The sequence below is a fragment of the Galeopterus variegatus genome, unplaced genomic scaffold, assembly GCF_000696425.1.
Source record: "Galeopterus variegatus unplaced genomic scaffold, G_variegatus-3.0.2 Scaffold7529, whole genome shotgun sequence".
In the NCBI taxonomy this organism is placed as follows: Eukaryota; Metazoa; Chordata; class Mammalia; order Dermoptera; family Cynocephalidae; genus Galeopterus; species Galeopterus variegatus.
The window spans coordinates 32,972-39,135 of NW_007733640.1; the positions used below are offsets into that span (position 1 = coordinate 32,972).

General features: G+C 38.7%; 1 protein-coding gene across 1 annotated transcript in view; it reads left to right on the forward strand.

Moving 5' to 3' along the window:
* The window catches only part of ZC2HC1B (zinc finger, C2HC-type containing 1B), a 39,146-nt gene that overhangs the window by 32,146 nt on the left and 836 nt on the right, over positions 1-6,164 (forward strand). The gene's annotated exons all lie outside the window — the stretch shown is intronic.

Consider the following 6,164-nt stretch of genomic DNA (forward strand, 5'->3'; position numbering starts at 1 on the left):
GGGTTCGGATCCCACATACAGACCAGCTGCTCACTGGCTGAGCGAGGTGCAGGTGCAACACTGAGGGTTGTGATCCCATTGCCGGTCCCGGTCCGGTACGGGCGCGACACTGAGGGTTGCGATCCGTTGCCGGTCACGAAAAAAGACAAAAAGGAAAAAAAAACAAAACCAAAGTTATGGTACTAGCATTTACACTAATAATTGTTTTTGTTTTTGTTTTTAATGTATTAGTCTCTTAAATCAGGGAGAAAACAAAAAGTGGGGTAACAAACCATTGTTACAATAATACTAGCTTTTATAATTGCTAGGTATTTATCTTTATTGAGATCTTTATTTCTTTATACAGCTTAGAGTTGTGGTTTAGTGTCCTTTTATTTCATTCTACAGGAATTCCTTGAGCATTTCTTGTAAGGAAGGTCAGGTCTTGTGATAACAAACTTCCTCAACTTTTGTTTATCTGGAAATATCTTTCTTACTTACTTTTGAAGGACAGTTTTGCCAGATATGGAAGTTTTGATTGACAGTGGGGTTTTTTCCCACTTTGAATATAATTGGCCCACTGTCTTCTGGCTTCCAGAGTTTCTGATGAGAAATCTGCTCATGATCTTATTGCTACTTTCAAGATTCTTTCTTTGTCCTTGTCTTTGGAAATTTGATTATAATGTGTCTCTATGCTGGTTTCTTTGAGTTCATCTTACTTGGAGTTTGTTGCACTTCTTGGATGTTTACAGTCATGTCTTTCATTAAATTTGGGAAGTTTTCAGCCATTATTTCTTTGTCTCTGTGCTCTTTTCTCCTCCTCCTGACTTTCCCACAATGTGTATGTTTGTCTGCTTCTTGTTGTCCCACAGGTCCCATAGGCTCTGTTCACTTTCCTTCAATTTTTTTCTTTCTCAGACTCCATAATTTCCATTGTCATTTCTTCAAGTCTGTGGACTCTTACTTCCTCCTGCTCAAATGTGTTCTTGAATCCCTCTAGTGAATTTTTTATTTCAGTTAGTTTTGCATTTTTCAGCTGTAAAATTTCTTTTTTAGTTTCTTTTTAGGATTTCTCTTTGTTGATGTTTCCATTTTGTTCATACATTGTTTACTTGACTTTCTCCACATCTTCCTTCAGTTTTTTCTAGTAGATCTGTCTCGTAGTACTGTCATTAGGTCTTTTTCAAGGACAGTTTCAATTAATTTATTTTTTCCATTGAATGGGCCATACTTTCCTGTTGTTTTTGTATTCCTTGTGATTTTTTTTGTTGTTGAAAATTGGACATTTGAGTCTAATAATATGGTAACCCTGTTAAATCAGATTCTCCCCTTTCCCCATGATTTGCTATTTTTCATTATTATTGTTGTTGTTATATACTGTCTCTGTGCCAAGGATCAGCCTGAGGTGTGAACTTAAGATCTTTTCAAGTCTTCTCTGAGCCTGTGCCTTTCCCTGGGCATGTACAGTCACTTTCTAATTTTCCCTTTATATGCAGTTGTTTTTGAATGTCTTAGTCTTTAATGTCTGGTTCCCCAAAGGGAAAAAAGACAAAAATGAAGGGTAAAAAGGGTGCTGGCCCTTTAAATCTCCTGTATGTCATTTCAGCCAGAGGAGAATGGCCTTGCAGCGATGGGGGAAGGTGCAACAACAACGGCCCCCTGCCTCTTTGTCTGCACCCACCTCTTTGATCAAAAACAACCATCAGTGATGAGAGCATCCTGATACTTGGAGGACAGAGTTCTTATTGCCTACCTAGGCTCCCATAAGCCATGTGTAAATTGATACAGGAACATGTGCACAGCTGCCTGCCACATGGCTGAGAGGTGGGGGATGTGTAGCTGCTAGCTACTGTGCTAAGAGCTGCAGCTGATGAAAGTAACTGCATTTTACTGTCCAAGCCTTCCCCTGGAAGTTGCAAGCCTTCAACAGGCTCCAGAGTTCCAAAATAGTTACATCAGAGGGATTCTGCCAGTGCACTTGCTGTCTAGGTGGGGAGACAGATTCCTGGTGCTTCCTATTCTGCCATCTTTCTAGAATTCTGACAGGTAATTAGTTTGTTTCCTGTACTGTGAAAACAGTGAGGTAGATTTTAGTTTTTACTAAGAAAAAATAATTCAAACTTTATGTGCATTTGTTAGATAAAACTTTCACTAACAAGCTTTACAAGCTTTTTTTAAAAAAGTATAATGGTTAGTGTCCTTCAGAAAAGACAATTTCTTATATTATCATTTTTTTTCTTATTTTTCAGAGAATATATGATAAGGCTTAAAGGAGTGAAAAACACATCTTTAGGTCTGAGGTCAAAGCTTATTTGCCAAGAGCAAATATTTCTTAATTTATCAAAATTAGATAATTTTGACTATGTGCAAAGTCAAATCCAGCTACAGCACCAGGTGTGTAGAACCATTGATCTCTTATCTAATAATCTTAGAAAGAGATTGGGAATGGGAAAAAACAGCATGTCAAATGTAGTGTTGAATACCAGGGAAGAGTTTACTTCCCTGAACTAAATAATTTCTTTGAAGTAACAGCAAGGCATAAGTGAAAAGGTCCTAAATTAGAACTCAGAAGTCCCAAGTCCTAGTGTGTGATGTTAAGCGGAACATTATAAAGACACCATCAGGAAATAGTTAGTAGATGTAAGCAATATGGTATTATGTTTGCTCTTGATTAGTTAAGGGTGATTTATAACCACTGTGACGATGCTAAGTAAAAAGCAAAGTTCTTAAAATGGCCCACACTAGGTTCTATAACACCTCACCTTCTGCTTTCCTCTTAATCCTGTTCCAGCTACAGTGGCCTCTGTGTTGCTTCTTGAACATAACAGGCATGCATACTCCTGCCTCAGGACCTTTGCACTGGCTGCTCCCTCTGCTGAAAACAAAAAACACCCCCTTACTAATGTGCACTGCTCACTCATTTAGTTCCTTCAGTTTTTTGCTCAGGTGTCATCTTATCGGTGAGGCCTTCCCAACCTCTCTATTTAAAATTAAACAAGCCCTCCCTAATTCCTTTTTTAGTTTTTATTTCCCATAACATTTAGTGCCATTTAATATTCAATACATATTTACTTTTGTACTTCCCATTGCAAAAAAAAAAAAAAAATGGAATGTAAGTTTCAAGAAGGCAGGGATTTTGTCTACTATGTCCTTTTTTTATTGTATTGCAATATTCCTACTTTTTAGAAGTTTGTGGCACATAGGAGGTGGTCAATAAATACTTATCGAATGAAATATATAGGACAAAGTGGGAATCTTGATTCCATAATTTCTCACTTAAATTATTGACATACAAATAGAATTGTCATGTTAGTTATCTTTAGGAGATAGCTTTTTTTTTATTTCAGGCTTACGATACTTTTAAGATTCAATGTCTTGTTCTTTCCTGTGGCCTTACCTGCTTATGTTTAAAAATAAAATTGCTAGGGTTAATGTGCATTTAAATTAGTCATATGTCATTTGAAGTCATTCTGGGGAGGAAGCAGAAGCATACTGAGGGAAGATGAATTCTGTAAAATGTTTCAGATTTGGAGAAAGTCACCAAATGCCTTTCACTAATGTAAATAGGCCCATAGGTGGATCAGAATCACACCATGGGTCCATTCCTTTGTTGTGGTCTGTATTAGTCTATTTGTAATATGAAGGTCTTTTAAAATTATTGTTATTGGGCTTTGCTGTTTCTAGATTGACAATCTGTGGTGTGGGCCATTTGGCATCACTCTCTTTTTTTTTTATTAAAGGCCATTTATGGTGTGACATAAATCCAATTGTTGTCTTTCATCTAGCTCGTAGTTGACCTCCTAAAACTCTGGCTTTCATTCTTCAGCTCTCTTGAGTAAAATAAGCATTTAGTGCCTCCCATGTGTGACATCTTGTTCTAAATTCACAGCAGGGGACATACCTGTATGTGTAAGTTACAGGCCTTTTAGATTCTAGGGTCTTAGGAGGAGATATGGCATGCACAGGAAACTTTCCAACACAAGAGAGCATGTGACATTAGATGAAGCTGAAAAACAGCTGCCACGAGTACTCAAGAGGATTTACTCATTCAGCACATAATTATTACGCATTGTGATTCTTGTGCCCATGGATCCTTACCAGTGTAGGGGGAGAGACAGCTGGTAATTATATCTAATGTTTAACAGTGGGATAAAGTCCTCAGGAAATACACGAAAGAAAGAGATCAACTTTGCGCAGGAGGCTCTCTGGAGGAGGTGGCAGTCTGAGAGAGGGGAGCTTTCATGGAGGTAGAGGCATTTGGGATGAACTTTCAGGATGAGCTAGATTTTGACCAGTGAAGAAAAGCCGAGGAAGGAGGACATACTCTGGAAACAAATGGTCCATTTGGCCAAGGCACAGGAAAGAGATGGGGTGTAAACAGAAAGTAAAGTTTGGAAGGCTGGCACTAGAGCAGGGTGGGCCCTAAACGCTAGGTGGGGCATTCAGACTTAGTGTTGTTTATGCCAGTGCTGGTGCCGCATCTTCTGGCCTTTGCATATGTGTAAGTTGGGCAATTATAGTGGTCTGGGAACTTTTTGTTTCTAGCCACTTTAAGTTACCCTGCCAAAAATGTCTTTTGAGAAATGGCATTTTAAAAAATACGTAAGAAATTCATGTGTACTGTAGAAGATTGGAAAATGGAGGAAAAGATATAAAGAAAATAAAAGTCATTCATAATTCCACCACCCTAATGTTACCAGTGTTAACAATGGTATTTTTTCCATTTTTTTCTATTCACTCTCTTCCTTTTTTGTTTTCCTTCTGTCAGAGTTAGATTCATAGTCCAAGTGCAACTAATTATACATCTTGATTCTTCTCACCTAATACACTTTGAATATTTTCCTATGGCAGAAGAGTTTATTTGAAAACACAGTATCACAACACAGGAATACAACATAAATCACTCAGCTGTTCTTCTGGTGTTGAGCAGGTAGATTGCTTCTACCTTTTTGCTATACTAAACAAGTCTCTTGTCCATGGACAATAGCCCCCACTTACCTTGTGCACTCTTCCAGCACTCCAGGTATGAACCCATTTAATCCTCACAGTAGCACTGGGAGGCCAATGTGCTATTCCTACCCCTATCTTACAGATGAGGAAAGCACAGAGAAGATAAGCAACTTGGACAAGTAACTTGTTAGGAAATGGCAGAGCTTTTCTCCAAAGCTTTGTCTGCTTTAGGAAAACTGGGGTCAAAAATATAAACATTAAGTCTATAGGTACTGGGAGATTGTTTTAGGAGTAGGTGTGGCTTTTCTTGCATTTCCACAAAGATTCTCATGTTGAGATGGGAAGTGAGTTTATGGCCTAGTCAGCAAATATATCCTGGTGGCTGTTTTCTCAAGGCTTTTGGTGTATCAGCAACTAATTTACTGGGAAGGTACTGCCAAGCAGCAGCTTCTGTGATACCTTCTATACAGAAACTAAAATCACTGTGAAAATGTAGTTCTGGTATCTATACCTGCGCTGCTTCATTATTTAGTGAATTGCATGATGCAGCTTTATTGGTGTGGGCTCTGCTTTTACTTCTGGAGCCAGTGGGTTTTTATCAGGTTAAGCATCTTATCTGTACTAGCACCCCCTCCTTACCTAACTTGTGTAGCAAATGTAATAAGTATCAAAGTGTCAGTTGCTGATTCTTTGGCAGAAGAAAAGCTTGTATGTCTTTGGGTAAAACTATCGCTGAAAGCTCTTTCTATTCCCATGTCCTTTGACAGTTTGATTCACAATCTCCTTGTTATACTGCCCCTTTAGAGAACACTGATTAGAAAGGAAGCCTCTAGGACAGAGTGGAATTGTTCCTTTTTACAAAACAAAACAAAACCATTTCTCCGAGAATCCTGTCCCATACTACGTGGTCAGAGCCAACTATGTATGGTATGCCTGTGTCCATAAACTGCTACATCTCCATACCATGTGCTGCTGGCCACAAAGGAAAAGAATACTGTTTGTGGAGTGAGTCTATTGCCCTGTGAATAACCCCTGGGAAAGAAGACATCTTATCCTTCCACGAGGCTTATCAAACCCTTTCTTGTATGAGAGCTGGCATAGAACTGTGAAGACATGAAATGCTTGGGGTACATTTTTGAGAGCCAGGGAAGTAGTGAGGAGAGATGTTGAGAGTCATATTGTTTAAATGGTGGGTCACCTGAGGCGGTGGTCCAAAATTCATGGGTAAACAGAGG